At 36.9% G+C, this 19,055-nt stretch overlaps 1 long non-coding RNA gene across 2 annotated transcripts in view; it reads left to right on the forward strand.

Annotated features, from left to right (window-relative positions):
• LOC129433591 (uncharacterized) overlaps positions 1–4,812 on the forward strand; it is a 101,719-nt gene extending 96,907 nt beyond the window's left edge. For both annotated transcript variants that reach the window (XR_008640423.2, XR_008640422.2), the window contains exon 5: positions 3,161–4,812. This is a non-coding gene — a long non-coding RNA (uncharacterized lncRNA). The remainder of the gene's footprint in view (positions 1–3,160) is intronic.
• The last annotated feature ends 14,243 nt before the right edge of the window (positions 4,813–19,055 follow it).

Raw genomic sequence — 19,055 nt, forward strand, 5'->3', positions numbered from 1 at the left:
AATTTCATTCAAGCAAAACCATAAAACCAATTTATAACAGCCTGTATGTGATTAAGCACCATACTGTATGCAGTGAGGTTTCTGTGGGTTTAAATGGACCAATTACTTGTCAACATTGATTCCCTGGATTGTTTTAGAAGAAGTTATAATAAAATGAGCTCCTACCTTTGAAGTGGGTATTGCGTAATACTTACTTTGAAGTGGGTATTAGCTAGACCCCTTTCTTTGGCAATGCTAGTTTTATGCAGACTTCACAATTACATTTGAAAAATAACTGCATAAGTCTTAAAGACTGTGTTCACAAAGGCCCCATTGGATTGATACACGGTACTAGACAATGACCTGTTAACAAACAACAACAACAAAGCAATAAACAGTTTGATATAATTTTACTTAAAGTCTGTGTAAAGTCTAATATTAAATATGTTGTCAGTTTTTCACATCGCAGAAAAATGTTTATATATATACAAATTTAAATGGTTAAAAACAGCAAATAAATTTGCAAAATCTTAAAGGGACACTCCATTGGCTCATTTTTCAGTTTCCCTAGAGTTAAACATTTGATTTTTACCGTTTGGAATCCATTCAGCTGATCTCCGGGTTTGGCGCTACCACTTTTAGCATAGCTTAGCATAATCCATTGAATCTGATTAGACCGTTAGCATCGCGTTCAAAAATAACGAAAGAGTTTTGATATTTTCTATTTAAAACTTGACTGTTCTGTAGTACTAAGACTGACGGAAAATAAAAGTTGCGATTTTCTAGGCCGATATCATTCTGGCATAATAATCAAGGACTTTTGCTGCCATTACATGGCTGCAGGCAGGGCAATGATATTATGTAGTGCCTGAAAATAGTCCCCTTGGTTACTTTCAATAGCAGGGGACTATTTTCAGGCGCTGCTTAATATCACTACGCCTACTGAAGCCATGTTACAGCTCGATTATTACGTCAGAATGAGAGTATAGTTGATAGCCATATCTGCCTAGAAAATCGCAACTTTTAATTTTCCGTCGGTCTTAGGACACGATGTAACTACAGAAGAGTCAAGTTTTAAATAGGAAAAATATCGAAATTCTTTGGTTATTTATTTTTAGACACGATGCTAATGGTCTAATCAGATTCAATGGATTATGCTAAGCTATGCTAAAAGTGGTAGGGCCAGACCCGGAGTTTAGCTGGAATGGATTCCAAAATGGTAAGAATCAAATGTTTAACTCTAGAAGAGCTGGAAAATGAGTATATTTTAAAAAAATTTAGTATCCCTTTAAAAAACTTTTTGTAATGAGAAAAAGCACTAGCCTACTAACGCGTTTCAACAATGCGTTTTCATTCAAAACACGTGAACTAGCTGAAATGGACAAGGCGCTAGAGGGCACTATTCATTTGAATGCAAAATACAATTTCACCACTAGATGGGGGTAAATCCTTCTTATTGTCCCTTTATGCAACTCTCCCACATGAAGAAATACTGTAGTATACATTAGTATTTACTATAGTAAATTGTGGAATATTCTAATAATTACTACACTTAATGTAGCATTAACTAGTGAATTATTGAAATACATTAATATTTACTATGGTAAGTATCTAGGAAATGTAGCCTACTGCAGTATACTATATTACAGGCTAACAACTCAAAGACGTAATAAATAACATTTACAATGTGGACTTAGATTTAATAAAAGTTTTGTTTCTAATAAGCTGCAATTCTTTTGCATCTGTTTTACTTTGACTGTCTTTGTTGCATAATTAATTTAAACGTCTTTAAAGAGATATTTCACCCAAAAATCAAAATTCTGTCATCATTTACTCACTCTCATGTTGTTACAAACCTTTATACATTTCTTTGTTCTGAGAAACAAACATAACAACATAAGATATTTTGAGGAATGTTTGTAACCAAACTGTTTATGGACCCCCATTCACTTCCATAGTAGGAAAAAATAATACAAACGGTTTGGTTACAAACATTTCTCAAAATATCTTCCTTTGTGTTCATCAGAAAAAAGAAATGTATACAGGTTTGTAACAACATGAGAGTGAGTAAATTATTAATTTTTAGGTGAACTATCCCTTTAAAATTTCCTTAAATGTATGTGACGTTCAAATATACACCACTTTGTCCAGCAGATGGCGCCATGTACCATCATAACACACCATAGCAGGCTGCAGACTCCTGACATCACCGACCACGGCAGGCATATCCATGGTAACACATGAGTGAATTCACACTGCAAAAAAATGAAATGAACCAAAAGAGACATGCCCAATTGAAATGAGAGTTGGTGTCCTATTGAAATCTTATGCAGTTTAATTCACATAGCAGCCACGTGGAATTATAACAACCTGTAACACAAAATCTTTGGACATAATCTCTTACAATCCAGTTCTGTCCATCAGGATAATGATGACATGTCTACTGTACCGAACCAGACCAATTAACTTCCCGTGGACACAGAATGGACAGTCAATAATGACATGGAGGGGTCGCAATAGCCAATCAATTGATAGCATCCTGTCCACTGGCTCCTAATGACATGCTGAGTATAAGTGAGGGATGATGTCATTTCATCCACCAGCAAACGTGCACAAATATAACCCTTATCAAAATAACATTTGTTCAACGTGACAGAAAAAGAATCACGTTCGGAAAAAGCAAAGACTGTAGGGGGTACAGTGTGCTTTTGCCTGATTCATTCTGTTAGATGAATCATGCGGAAGACAAACGCATTTATATCGCTTCAATGCACAATTTGACTCTCTAAGACACAGCCGATTCCAGTACGATTACATCTGGGTTACCTTTCTTGGAAATACATTGCAGCGCACTTTGCAATAGGGGAATACGTCACATCGCATAGGATGCCACTGTAAAAAATACACTCTTGGTATGTGCAAAGCTCCCAGCTAAAGCAGTTTTGCCCATCATCTTTACAGATAGGCACGTATGAGCCAACAATGCCAGATTTTGCCTTTGAGAAAATGAGCTTTATGTTTCTTGTTATTTGTCTTGGGTCCCGGGTTGTAGCTATAAGTTATATACACACTGCATAGGGCCCTCGAACCAACAGGGGACTCATCAAAGCAAGGTCACTTTTTATTAAAATTCAGACGGCCATTTACAATGATGTTGAGATCCTCTTTTGCTTATTTTCAGTGGTTCTCTAAGAAGATGCTGGATTTAGGAACTGCCTCATGAGATGGGATTGGCCAAACTCCACAGGATGCTGAAGTACGCATAATCTCATACACATACTCACATACATCCTTTCATTCACCAAGCAGTCCTCTCTCTCACACTAACACGCTGCGGTATGAACCGACCCCATCCCCCCCCCCCTTCCTGGCAAGCTATTTTCTGAATGGATGCAGATACCCAGGAACCATCAGTGCTCTCCTCTCTGATGAAGCACAAATGGGGGAAGAAAAGGATGCTGGAGGGTATTAGTGGATTTTGTTGCCATATGTGGAAGCTTAAAACATCAATTTAAATGTGCGCGTGTTGGGGGGTTGTACAGAAACTGTGTACTGTCATTCATACTCACCCTGCCTGAGGATTACAGGCTATAATCTGCACGGCAACAGCGTTTTTTCTTTCAGATGTTGGGGTGGGGGGAGTGAGAGAGAAAGAGATGAGATTAAGAATGGCTGCTGATTCATTCATAATTTCCTCTCTATTCCCATTCCCATCATGCACTGGAGGGCATTGGGAAAAAAACGTTGCAGGAGGGCAGCCGAGGACAAGCAAAACTTCATCCATCCACGCCCCTCATCTTCATCAGCGACGAGGAAGAGGAGGAAGGGAATGACGTCATGGCAAAGGCACCGCATTGCAAAGTTTTGCTGGCTATACCACAGCACATGCGCTCGGTCTGCAAGCCGTCGACCAAAAACGAATAAACTCACACTGGTTAAACTGGTTTGAAACTGGGTGATGTTGTGCCCATTTCAGAGTTTAAGTACAGAGCAATCCAGTATGGTTGTTAGATTTTCACTAGCACCAGTGGTTTTGGAAATGGGAGCACAGCGCATGCCAGTGCAGTAGCTTGGCTTGACGTAAGCACGATGATGTAATCGATTCAGGGCACTGAGTACGAGGTGCAGTCTGATTTTTTTTAGCTCTATAGTCATCAGAATGGAGACTGATAACAAAGAAAAATCCACATCAGAGACACAGCGGATATGCCGGTGCTTTATTATGATGTCAAAACATCTATACAAATAAGATACAGCGGCTGTAGTTGAGGCGCAGATAAAGACTCATTTTGACAATAATGTAACTAATTTAATCTACTATGCTAATAAACCCTAATAATGACCAACAGGTGAGTCATAATACAGTCAATGGGCAGAGAAAGATACAGTAGATACCTACTGTATTCAGAAAATGGCCCCTAGCTATTACTGGGCTGTACCCTTTCAAAAAGTACACCTTTGCACTTGACGAGTGCATAATAGTACCTCAGAGGTACACAGTGTGCCAAAGAGTGCATATTTAGCCTGATCTCACGAGAAATCGTACATATTTTACGAGTTGGCTAATTCGTATCAATTCATACGAAGTTAACCTAACCCCACACCTAACCTCAACGTCACAGAGGTCAAGGCAAATCGTACCAAAACCTACGAATGTGGTCATATGAATTAATACAAATTAGCCAACTTGTAAAATATGTACGAATTCTCTTGCGATAGCGTTGGCATATTTGTACTGAATGTATACAAATTTGGCAACCAAATGATGTACCTATAGTCATGTAAATGTGTGGGTCTTATGCGTGACACTGACACGGTTTTCTGCCTTTTTGCGTGAACATGTCAAGCATTTCCGTTTACGTGTCACTGTCACATATTTGTTATTCAACTGCTTTGTCCTATTTTCAAACCATTGACGCTTCGGTTTAGGGTTGGATTTGGTGTTTGCGTTAGGATGTCACTTTAAGTGGTGGTTTATACCTTTTTTCATTATTTTTTTATATTTTACGATTTTTAAATCATTGTCCCCTGGCATTAGGGTTAGAGTTGGGTTTGGGTTAGGATGTCATTTATGTAAATCTAACCCTAAACCAAAGCGACAATAGTAAGAATAGGACAAAACAGTTGAGTAACAAATATGTGACAGTGACACGTAAACAGAAATACGTGACATGTTCACGCAAAAAGGCGGAAAACCGTGTCACGTCACTCAATAATTTACGTGACTATAGGCGAGTAATTTCGTGATATTAGGTTGAAATATGCATAGGTATACTGTACCTAAGATATACATAAGGGACTTTTTGAAAGTTACCCAGTGACGCTTGGGACCATTTTTTGTGCATTTGGCATCAAATGGTGAAACAACACAGTAGAAAAATATATAGCACAAATTCAAAATGTCCTTAAAAGATCATAAAAATATGACATGAATCATGATAATAATAACATAATAACAATGTTATTGTGCAAAAGACACCAAAAACTATTGCCCATGACCCTATCGAAACACACTTTAAACCCAATTTCTTCCAGTTGACAGACATATATGTCATGCATATAATATATTTAATGTTTAGTAATGGTATGTTATGATCATCTTTAGTCATGTAATTAGATTACTGTACAAAATACTCTCTCCAAAAAGTATTTAATTACTTATTATTAATTACTTTCTAAATCCTATTTAGTAAATTATACAAAGATAGGCTTAAAACAGCACAAAAAATAATATAAAAGTACATAAGTTATTATTGTCACACTTTTGAAGGTCTAATTCTCACTATTAACTATTAATTACTTTGCCTCAATATACTTCTAATTACTGCTTATTAATACTTAGTAAAGTAAATTACTATTGGTAGGTTAAAGTATTGGTGATATTGGATAGGATTAGGGATGTAGAATACGGTTTTGCAGAATCAGGCATTAATATGTGCTTTTTAAGTGTTAATAAACAGCCAATATCTCAGTAATATTAATGTTAATAACCAATCAGTTAATAGTAAGAATTGAAAACTACACTAGAGTATTATTTTTATTAACTTAATAAAGTATTTAAAGTGAGAAGGACACATAAAAGCAACATGATCTCACAGAAAGTCATGTTATATTCATGAAAAATTTGATTAATTTATTTGTGTCCATGGCACGAAATTCAGCTTTTTTCGTGCCTTGAGCACAAATGTCTTTTTCATGACACATGAAACTAATTTTCTATATTTTTTCATTTCCCCCCCTATTTTTAAATCATTGTCACTTGGGGTTGGGGTTAGAGTTCCGGTTTGGGTTAGGATGTCTAAAAATGTAACAGAAAGTGATTCTAACCACAAATTTCCGTGGGATAGTCACAGAATTTTTAGCTCATTTTCCGGTGGCATTCCCACGGATCTCCGCATTTTTCCGTGGCCCTGCCACGGACTTTCTTTTTCCGTGGCATTCTCGCGGATTGGTTGCTCGGCTGTTTTGTCCTGTTTTCTTACCACTGCCACTTCGGTTTAGGGTTGGATTTACATAAAATTACATCCTTACTCAAACCCAACTCTAACCCTAACGCCTGGTGGCAATTGTTTAAAGTTTAGAAAACATAAAAGAATAAAGCGGAAAAAAATTGTATAAACCAATACTTAAAGTGACATACTAACGCAAACACCAAATCTAACCCTGGGCCGAAGGGACAGTGGTTTGAAAATAGGAAAAAGCAGTTGAGTAACCAATCCGTGAGAGTGCCACGGAAAAAGACGTGAAAGTGCGGAGATCCGTGGGGATGCCACGGGATAGTTAGCGGAAAGTTCTGTGACTATCCCACGGAACTTTGTGAGATCATGTTGCTCTAACCCCAACCGACAATGGTAAGAAAATAGAAAAAACTATGAGAAAACAATACATAAAATGAAACAAAAAAGTTGTGCCATGGACACGAAAAACCCTTTATAGAAATGTTTTTAGAAAGTGTCACGAAAAAGACATTCGTGGTCAAGGCACAAAAAAGCAGAATTTCGTGCCATGGACCCAAGTAAATGAATACAATTTTGCATGACTATAACATGACTTTCCGTGAGATCATGCATTTTAACATTAGACTTAAATCCGCTATCGTATTATATAAATATTTGTCCTGCAGTCCATACACAGTATCTAGTTCAGTTACATCAGAAGTAACTGTAATCAAACGACTGAAAAAATAAGAGTAATAATTAAATTACAGTAACTTATTACTTAATAACTAGTTATACCCAACACTGGTTATGATCATAACCCTCCATGACACTATTTATTCTTGCTGAGCGGACATTTGACTGACCGGGAATGGCATCCGACATCCCTTTGAAAAAGAGGTCAACACCACCCGTCTCGTAAAAAAAGAGTTTGAACAGAGAAGTGTTAAGAGAGAGAAAAAGAAAGAGAGAGAGAGAAAATGATTCATGCCAAGATGACTAATGTCTTGCATAACTGCCGAGAATCCCTCCTAGTGTTTATCAATGGGCGGTGGGCTGGCTGGATTTCATAACCCTCCCACATTCCCTCCAAAAAAGATCAAAACCTGTGAATATTCACAGCCGCCAATCACTTCAAGCTGCTGTAAGTAAACAGTATTGTGCGTTGCGAAAAAAAACCACACGAAACGGCTGTATTTGGGATTATTGTACAGTTGGTCTGCAGTTTGACCTCTTGTCAATGTGTTGCATATACATTTAGACACTCAAAAGCAAAAACTTTGCTTTCTAACACATATAAAACATCTTTGTTTAGTCAGTCTGTGGAGAAACAGCCCATAGCTAAAAAAAAGTAAGTTTGGATGAGTTTGATGAAAAGGTTGCATGGTGTCTTAACAAATCTGAGCACATTTAGCCCCTTATGTAATCTCAATACACTGTAATGGTCAAAAAATTATCCCTAGCTGTCACTGGGGCGGTAACCTTATAAAAAGTACACATTTGCACCTAAATAGGTCATATTAGTACCTCAGAGGTACATATTGGTACCAGATGTATATCTGTACCTAAATGGTACATATTAAGATTTATAAGGTTACTGTCCCAGTGACAATTTTCTGACCATTTTTACTGTTCGAGAATATATTTAAAGATCTCATTGGTGACTTTTCTTGATTTTCTATTTGTGCTACACGATGCCGTAGAATAATTTTTTTTGGCTGTATGGTTTCATAAAGAACCTTTAAAATCCGAAGTATCATTCTGTTTAACTTAATGTGCCTTGTAGAGGCAAAAAAAATCTAAAGAATTTAATAAGAACCTGTGACTGAATGGTTCTTTGGAGAACCAAAAATGGTTCTTCTATGGCATCGTTATGAGGAACCTTTGGAATTTTTCCCCTTTATTTAAGAGTGTAGGCCAGGTTTGGAGGGGTATTCCCAAGGGTTGTAATTCCTGACACAACCTATATGCGTATCACTTCATTTTGTCCTATTTTGTTTCATGGAGAATCCGGTTAGCCTCTGCTTTGACGTCATCGGCCATATCTGCCCTGTATTATATTCTCCCCCTCCATATCTTCCCCCACTAGAGTTTGTTATTCCACCGCACCAAAATAAATTGCCTATGAAACCGGATGAATCAGTCAATCCACCGCCCCTTCCCATTCCACCGCTTTCACTTGGTTTTACGTATCAGAAGGAAGTCTCTATGCGTCTCTCCGATTTCTCTCCAAGTGGGGCATTTCTTCCATCACCCACTCTGTTTGCTCTTTTTAGCATCTCGCTGCTTTCCGGTTGTCATGCTTTATTTTTAATTGTGAGTCGTGGAGTTTGAGGATGATGTTGCTGACAGCAGGAGAAGTGAATCATCTTGGTGAATTTTTGCTGGATGTCTTCATCGGCTGGAATAAAGTCTCACATTGTTCAAATGAACACAAATAGAAAATTTGATCACAGCCTTACACTCAGTTTTTTTTTAAAAAAGTCCTAATATTTACCATTTAGGTACAGATATGTATACATTTGGTACCTTTGAGTTTTTGGCATTTTTTTGACAGTGTACAAATTGGGATATTTTTGTTTTAAAGCACTTCCCAGCAGGTCTATGAAGTTTAACGTTGAAAAATGGTTGAAATAATGTCAGTTCTTGTTTCACGGTTGAAACAACGTTGATACACATATTATTGCTATAGTTTTCAAAAGGTTAATAAAATGCTTAAAAATTAACTTAAAATTTGGTTAAAATAATGTCAGTTGTTTGTTTAACATTAATTCACTTTGCAAAATCAAAAGGTAATTCAACGTTGATTCAACCTTGTTCTTGACGTTGATTTAATGGTGAAATGTCTGCTGGGATTATTAATAAAGGCATGTGCATCAGACCTTTTGCTGCATCACAAAAGTGATGTTTGCAAAAATTTTCCAAAAAAAGGTCCTTATATTTACCATTTAGGTACAGATATGTGAACATTTGGTACTAATATGCACTCTTTAAATGCAAATGTGTCCTTTTTAAGAGTACTCCCCCGGTGACAGCTATAGGGATTATTTTTGTTACCATTACTGTACAAATTGGGTTTGTTTTGTTTTATAAAGCACTTTCCACCAGGCCTATGACCTTCAACGTTGAAAAATGGTTGAAATAATGTCAGTTCTTGTTTCAATGTTGAAACAACGTTGATACAACAATTAATGCTATAGATTGAACATGGTTCTCGACATGCATCTTGATCTAATAGGTATGGTTTTCTAACAAAGTTAGCTTCCGGAGCAGAGAAAACAGAAAAAACGCATGCCTGCATGATCATATCATTGTATTATTTACTGCCATGCGAGCCACAAATTAAAGCTTGCCGAGCCGCATGCGGCTCGCGAGCCGCGCAATGAAGAACACTGCTATAGTTTAAAAAAAGGTTAATAAAATGCTTAAAAATCAACTTGAAATTTGGTTGAAATAATGTCAGTTGTTTGTTCAATGTTGATTCAAACTTGTTCTTGACATTGATTCAATGGTGAATCAATTGAATTGAATTGTTTTTTCCAACATTTTTATTTGTCAAATATTTTTACATATTTTCATATAAACTGTTCAACTTTTATGGTTAAATAAACAAAAATGAATAACAATAAAAAAATTAAAATAATAATAAATGAATGAATTAAATAATAATAATAATAATAATATATAACAGTAAATAAGTATATACACTCCCCTAAAGGATTATTAGGAACACTTGTTCAATTTCTCATTAATGTTATGGTGTAATGGTGTGGGGGATGTTTTCTTGGCACTTTAGGCCCCTTAGTGCCAAATGGGCATCGTTTAAATGCCACAGCCTACCTGAGCATTGTTTCTGACCATGTCCATCCCATTATGACCACCATGTACCCATCCTCTGATGGCTACTTCCAGCAGGATAATGCACCATGTCACAAAGCTTGAATCATTTCAAATTGGTTTCTTGAACATGACAATGAGTTCACTGTACTAAAATGGCTCCCACAGTCACCAGATCTCAACCCAATAGAGGATCTTTGGGATGTGGTGGGATGGGAGCTTCGTGCCCTGGATGTGCATCACACAAATCTTCATCAACTGCAAGATGCTATCCTATCAATATGAGCCAACATTTCTAAAGAATGCTTTCTGCACCTTGTTGAATCAATGCCACGTAGAATTAAGGCAGTTCTGAAGGGGAAAGGAGGTCAAACACAGGATTAGTATGGTGTTCCTAATAATCCTTTAGGTGAGTGTATCTTACAGAGTTAAATACAAGGAAAGCACCTTATCAAGGAAGTAAAAAAAACATGAAAGGATATCATACTTGTCTATATTCTCAATGTCCATCATTTCCACAAAAGCATCCCCAAGATTGTCCAGAAAATCGTAGAACATTTTCCAAATTGACCAAAATATATGGATTTCATTTTTCGAAAATTAAGTATTTTTTTCATTTTTAGCAAAACATGAGGTCATCCCATTTATCCAATGTTGAATTGGATTGTTAACAAAGGCATGTGCATGCGTTTGCTGTTTGCAAAGGTTTTTGACATAAAATGAAGTTGTAGGCAGAGATGAAGCAGCTGAGGCTTTAAAATCCTCCAGGCCAAACGCTGACAGGAACACTCAGCTCAAACCAAGAATAAAACCTAACACCCTCTTTCTAATCTCACATGTTCAGAATGTGGGAATGTGTGTCATTCGCAAGTTTCAGGAACACACAGTAACACAAAGCCCGCAAGCAGAAAGCAGGCTGAAACGGCATGGTGAAAGCAACACCCTGACAACCATCAAAACACCCTAGCACATAAAATCACGTTTACATAGATTACATAATGTGTAACAGATAAATGGCACGTTTGGTTTTGTTACATTTGTCAGAAAAGCTAATAAGGAATCGCTTGAAGGCAGACGTATTAGAATGTAAAAGTGAATTACATTATTAATGTCTTTTTGTAAATGGTGGGAGCTCAGAGTATAAGTATGATAACATGAGGTGAAGCATAACATTTTAAAAATGGAGGACATTGGGGGAACGGGTTCATATGCAGCCCCCTTGCTCATGATGTCAGAATTTTTCAAAGGTATTAGAGAAAGAGAGAGAGAGAGAGATCCAGGTCCATGCAATAATCCAATGGTGGGTTGTTTCAACACAAATGTTGGCTTCTTTTAACCTATTGTTGGGTCAAATAAATTCAATCCAACAGGTTGGGTTTGTCCCTTTTTGACCCAACGGTAATACTATGGTTTATAAGTGGACAGCAGCATAATGTATATAAAAGGATTACCAAAATGTCAAAGTATTAATAAAGATGGGGTTAACTTTCCTGCATAAATTATACTGTCAAAATTGTCTGGATTCATAGATTGTCTTGTCTGGTGTTGTGCCATGCTCACTGCAACATCATCCACATCCAAACACTGAGGCTATCAGCGAGTCTCGCTGTGATCTGTCTTATCTCAGGATGTGACATCATCACCTCCTGTCAGCTCAGGTGTACCCAATACTGTTTCATGACTCACTGTGTCCTAGTGATGATCACCCATGTATGCTTCACAAATGCCAAAAAAGACACAAAACACGCATTAAATATTCATGGGTGTTTTTAAGTTGCAGCAAAAAAGGGTCTTAGACCAAACCTTCATTCATAAGTTTACACGTACATAAAATCAAAATAAAGTAATTTGTATATTAAAGGATTAGTCTATTTTCTTTAAAAAATCCAGATCCGGATTTTTCTCATTTTAATAGACTTTAATGGACCCCAACACTTAACAGTTTAATGCAGTTTAAAATTGCAGTTTCAAAGGACTCTAAACAATCCAAAACGAGGCATAAGGGTCTAATCTAGCATAACGATTGTCATTTTTGACAAGAAAAATAAAAAATATGCACTTTTAATCCACAACTTCTCGCCTATTTCCTGGCCTGTGACGCGCCAGCGCGACCTCACGTAATACATCATCACGTCAAGAGGTCACGGATGACGTATGCGAAACTACGCCCCAGTGTTTACAAGTGTGGAGAAAGAGGACCGTTTCGACGTTGTTGTATGTCGAATGATACTAATAATGTCTTTGTGTCAGTTTATTGTTTAAAATGGTCTGCAAATGCGCGTTTCATATATGTAACACAGGACCTTGACATCATTACGCAATTACGTGAGGTCGTGCTGGCGCGTCACAGGACTGGAGGAAGAAGAGAAGTTGTGGTTTAAAAGTGCATATTTTTTATTTTTCTTGTAAAAATGACAATCGTTTCGCTAGATAATACCCTTTTGCCTCCTTTGGGTTCGTTTAGAGTCCTTTAAAACTCAGTTGAAATGGCAATTTGAAACTGCATTAAAACTGTTACGTGTTGGTGTCCATTAAAGTACATTAAAATGAGAAAAATCCTGGAATGTTTTCCTCAAAAAACATAATTTCTTCTCGACTGAACAAAGAAAGACATCAACATTTTGGATGACATGTGGTGAGTAAATATCTGGATTTTTTTTTTTAAGAAAATTGACTAATCCTTTAATGTATGTGTATTTGCTGTCCAGGGATGGTTCTGAGCTCGTAATTTGGCCCAAACCCGGAGTACTCCCCCCAAACTGGGAAAGAAACCAGCCAAGAATGAGGTGATAGGGTGGTGGAGGGATGCTGTGAAACTTGTCGCAGGATAGAGGTGAGAGACGGCTTTATAAACCGGCTTCCTCTTGCACTGATTGGTTGATTACCTGAATGTTGTTAAATAAAACTTCCTTAATAGATAGAAAATGGAAATAACAGATGGGACCTCTTGTGTCAGTCAGTACAAGTGTCCCTAGAGCATGTTTGGAGAGTTCATGCTTAGCTTAGTGAGTTTGCTAGCATGTAAATGGTTAGCATTAGCAGTTAGCATATTCTTTAAATCATTTTTAAAGTACGCCTATTTCATTGCTAAAACAATGTTATTTTTGTGTATTTGGAATAATACAATGTGTTTGCGTGGTTTATGGTTCAAAAAACGCATTCTTTTCCACATACAATACATTTTTGTACCTCCAGATTTTACTTTCTTCCTGAAATGCACAGATTTTGTACAAAACTAATTGATTTGAAAAGCGCCGTCCTGATTGGCCAGCTAATCTTTACGTCGTGATTGGCATGAATACCTCTGACGTCAGCCGGGAATGTGACGGTCCTTACCATGTTTGAAAGATTCGCTCACGATGCAATGCTAACAGGAGTTAACTTACAGGCTGTCAGTTCAAAGTGGGAGGAATTATGATATTGTCGGTCTTGTCTACAACACCAATCCCAGGAAGTAAACTGTTGCCTACAATCCGTCTGTTTGTTGTAGTCCAAGAAAAGAGATTTACGTTGGAGACGATAACTCGAGTCATTGTTTACTCTGAGTATGTACCTTTTGCATATCGTTAACATGTACTAATACACACCTACACACCAAAAGAAATGTAAAATCGTGAATCGGACCATAGGTGCTCTTTAAACATTTGTTTAGAAACATTTTATTTACCATGATGTACCCCTGAAACAGTATGTATCACATATCCCTGCTGAAAAAAACAATAAAACCATTCCAGAAAATTTGAATGGTTTCCATTAAAATACCAATAGGAACCATTTGCTTTTACCATTACAACCACTACACTGTAGTGTGTTTTGGGCCATATTCCATTAGAACCAATACAATTCCCCCAAAAAAGAAAAAAATTGAATTTTTGTGATGGTGTCTATAGTATTTTTTAGCAGGGATATGAAATATATTTTGTGAGAATACACGTGGTGGAGGTCGCAAAAGCATTGTCATTCTTTAAAGACAAAAAGTTTAGGAACAGGAAAATGCTCAAAATCTCATACACTTCTCAAAGTCTGTGTGTTCTTCTGTAATTACAGCAAACTGTGATTAAGTACAACACGCTAAATCCATTGACTGTCATATGAGAGCACAGGATGTTCTGTTCGGTGGTGACAAATGCTCTATTTCTGCACACAAGACCTCACTGAACTGTTATTCTACTGAAGCTTTCAGATGTAAACTTCCCATTTTAGAAATAGGAGTATATAAGCATGGGTGGTAATGAGAGACCATCACTGCCGAGGGCAATTTAGCATGAAAGGAAGTAAACGGCTCCCATCGGAGCAATGACTGGCAGTAGCCACATGGTGTCATAAGTTTTGCTATGGTGTCATCCGAGTTTCTGTCTTGTTTGGTGAGCGGTTCAAAAACTTTTGTCACCCACAGCTCACAGACCACATCCTGATCTCTGGTCTAAAGCGCTTCCTACTGATATGACTACTCATCCAAAGCAGGTCACACCTGGAACGTATATACACTAAAAACCATACTACAATGCTATTGAACTACTACTGTGCACTGCAATAGGTTTTTGCATAGCGATACAACATTTTTAACAATGTAATGCAAAAACCGACGCAATTAATAAATTACAGTCATTTTCACAGTTAGTTTTGCTAATATACATCATCTTATGAAAAACACCGGCAATAATAGCATGTATTCTATTAGTGCTGGGCAAAGATTAATCGCATACAAAATAAAAGTGATTTTTAGTATAAAATACGTGTGTAATGCTGTGTGTAATTATTATGTATATATAAATATACACACATTAATTTATATATTAAAGAAACATTTACATGTGTATATATATATATATATATATATATATATATATATATATATATATATATTTGTATTTTTATATATTTTATATTATATATCAATTTAAAAAAATTATATATAAATAAAAAATCTGAAATGTATATATGTATGTGTGACTGTTTAAATATTACACACAGCACACACACATTTTTTTTGGCAAAAATTTACTTTTATTTTGTATGCGATTAATCGTGATTCATCTTTGCCCAGCACTAATTTTCCTATTTTTTTTATTTAGTCTTTGCTGGTTTTACTAATACATATTTCCCAGCTTGACCTCATTAGAAATCGTATGTATTTTACGAGTTGGCTAATTCGAATTCGTACAAAGTGAATTGTACAAAAACATACAATTGTCAAAAAAAACAATAACAAAACCCCACCCTAACCCCAACTTCACAGGGGCCAAAAGCAAATTGTACAAAAATGTACGAATGCGGTTGTATGAATTAATACGAATTAGCCACCTCGTAAAATACGTACGAATTGCCATGAGATAAAGTTGGTATTTACTGTAAAGCTGCTTTGCAACATTGCAAAACTGTGAAAAGCGCACCTTGATCTCACAGCAATTTCGTACGTATTTTACGGAATGGCTAATTCGTATGAATGAAGTGTACAAAAGCGTACGAACGAGATTGTCCGTTCATATGAATTAACCACCCTTGTAAAATACGTACAAATTCCCAGAAGATTGGAAATGTATTTGAAAAGCGCTTTAAAAAATAAACTTGAATGAGATTGAATTCAACAATTTTGTTTTAAATTATAGTAAGCACAACAAATAGTTCAGATGCAAATGGATAATTAATCCTGCATGGTGGATAATAGCGGTATTACGGATTGCCGGAAATACTTGTCATTGGAAGGAAAGCATTTTCTCTTAATTGACGAGTTAACTTGTCAATGGTGGGGAAAGAGTTAAATACTCCCATTTAAAACTATATCATGTATGTATCATGAAAACAACATTAAATATACATAAACATTTGTTACAATGTTTTGTTATCAGTGTGATTTTAAAGGATAGCTTACAATGTTTTCATCCAGGCCCAATGGCAAGTTGACTGCCTTTGTGAAACACTGAAAGCAAAAGATCTGAATAGTTGGGAACTGAGTGGCTATTTGAAACTCATCAATATTTTAACAGACTTGCTTTCTACTCCTCTCTCTGTCTTTTCTTTCTTTCTCACTCTCTCATTGCTTTACGCTTGAGAGAAGGCAATTCTTGCATAATTTGACTTGAATGCGTCCATAGCTCCGCAGCACAAGGGAAGATCAGAAAGCACGCCAAACCTCCGACTATATTCACTATATTCAGCAAACACACAACTGTCACTTCCCGTGCAAACCCATTTACCTCCTATGCAGATCAAAAGGTTAAAACCCCCTGCATCTCTTCCTTATCAGTTGTGAGGCTTTCCTGTCCTCAGGAGTAACCTTTTCAACCGACCGCGTTGATCTCTTGCAGTTATCAAGGCTAAACCAGGACGCGATGGAATTTTTATAACAGGATATAATTACGCTGAGGGATTAAGAAGAGAGAATGACTGTGTGCGTGTGTGATTATGGGTGGATTGAGGGCCCTCGGTCAAAGGTTTGACCCCTAATTGACGGGTCAAATGACACCCTGACAGGAAGATTAGGGTGCAAGAATTGTGAGGAATTTCCAATTCAACTTAATGATTTTAAACATGTGCTATATTGGTAACACTTTATAATAAAGTTGTATCTGTTAAAGTTGCCATGAAATGGAAGTAACAATTGCCTAATTTTTCCCATGGTGACGTATATCAGAGTGAAACTGGCTTCTGAAATGAAACAAGGCAGGTCTGGATTTGAATTTGTCCATCGAGATTTGATTGGATCGTTTGAAGTTTGGTCATGTTGCTAATTGCTAATCGCAATAATCTTTTCCCGGACCCCGCCCACCTGCCATACCATATGACCGGAAGTAAAGAGAGATCATTTTGAGGAGAGGAGGAGATGCGTTTTTGATTAAAGATTATGAGGTCACAACATTTTTTTTTAAAATAATGAAGCTCACAGATACTTGTAAAAAAATACCACAATGTCGGAGCCAATGGTGTAGTGGGCAGCGCTCCGCCATGTAGTGCTTTTGTACTTTCGGTGACCCAAGTTCGATTCCGGCTCGTGGTCATTTGCCGAACCCATACCCCTCTCTCTCCTCCCTGTACTTTCCTGTCCTCTCCTCAATCACTGTGAATAAAAAGGCAAAACGGCCAACTCCCCCCCCCCCAAAAAAAACCCCCCCACAATATTACAAAACAAATATAGTTCTCATTTTTTCGCTTTAAAAATCGCCATGTTTTAGTTTGTGCCACCATACTTACTCGTGTAACTACTCATGTAATGCTGCATTCACACCAGCCACGGTAGAGGCGTCAAGCGTGAGTGATTTCAATGTTAAGTCAATGTGAAGACGCATTGACCCGCGTCTGGAGGTCTCGCGGCACTTCGCGTGTCTAGTTCGCGCAAATTGAGCGTTTCCGCGGGAAACGCGCAAGTTGAAAAATTTGAACTTGGTGGAAAAACGCACCACATTAACCAATTTAGGAGCTTTCTCTAGTAGTGACGTGATTACAGGAAGCGTGCGGAGTCGCAGGAGCCCCTCGCATGACGCGATTTTCTGCGTGAATGTCTCGATGACGCAAATTTGATGCCTCACACAGGGCTGGTGTGAACCCACAGTAACAGTCTTTAAATAGGGAAAACATGGAAGTGTTTGGTGGGTTTTAAATTCATCCCTGTTTGGATCCTAAGGAATGAATGGTGCTAGGCTTAATGCTAACACATCCACGACGCGCTGTAAAAGATTAAGTGCACACATTGAAAAATTATAGGTATGTTTTAATTTGTCTAAGTCACTGTTTCTCAAACTTTTTCAGCCCAAGGACCACTTTATCTTCCAATTTTTTTCTAAGGACCACTTAACAGAATCCCACTCTAACACGCCCCCAAAAAACAACAAAAAAGGAAGGAAAGGCTAAATTTAAGTTTAATATGCAACTGTTTCAAGTCAAAAGCTAATTTTTAAAACACAAATGCAATGCTATGTTCAGAAATTATTATATGAATTTTATTTCATTTGAAAAAGTAAATGTGAAATGAGTTGCAGCTTAATATGAACAACAAACTGCACATGTGAAAAAAAACCTGCAATTAAACATACTATAACACCCCCACTTAATGTCATCTCAAAGAGCCATTAGTTTAAAACTGAGGTGGTGGGTATATGAAGTCTATGGTTGTAACTATGGTAACAATAAAATGCTGAAAAAAAATGTTCCCTTAATGTCCAAAATCACTGAAATTACAGGGATTTTACACATGAAACAAAAACTAGTACATTACAAAACGAATAGATCTGTGAATTTTAGCTGCTTTCAGTTGACGATTGATCTTTTCTTTTGACTCCTCTTTGGTTTAGCCACCGATCCATTTTTACGTTATTAAAACAGAATGGCAAGAACTGATATTACAGTTTTCGCAAGTACATTAAAAATCTACTTAAATAAGTGACAATTTTGTATAAACACTTGCCTAGTTTAGGTCATCTTTTGGCGGACCACTGGGGGGGTTTGGCGGACCACTAGTGGTCTGCGGACTATACTTTAAGAATGACTGGTCTAAGTTGAGGTAAGAACAAAGTAAAATATTGAAAAACGGTGGTGTTTTCCTTTAACATAAATCTATACCTTTTGGTCAAATATTTTAAAAGCAACAATTTTATTCCAATGAATGTGGAGATTTAATGTGGAGCTTATCAACACTATATTTGAGAATTAACTTAAGCTTAATTGTCTTTTTGATTGGTTCATTAAAAATAATTGTCAAAGGAGTCATTTGATTTAGAATCAAACTAATTTGGGTGCACTGGTTGGTTTCCAGGGTGATTCATTCATGACTTGGATTATATGTGCAATACACTCTTAAAAATAAAA

This window comes from Misgurnus anguillicaudatus, chromosome 6 (genome assembly GCF_027580225.2).
Source record: "Misgurnus anguillicaudatus chromosome 6, ASM2758022v2, whole genome shotgun sequence".
NCBI classification, from domain to species: Eukaryota; Metazoa; Chordata; class Actinopteri; order Cypriniformes; family Cobitidae; genus Misgurnus; species Misgurnus anguillicaudatus.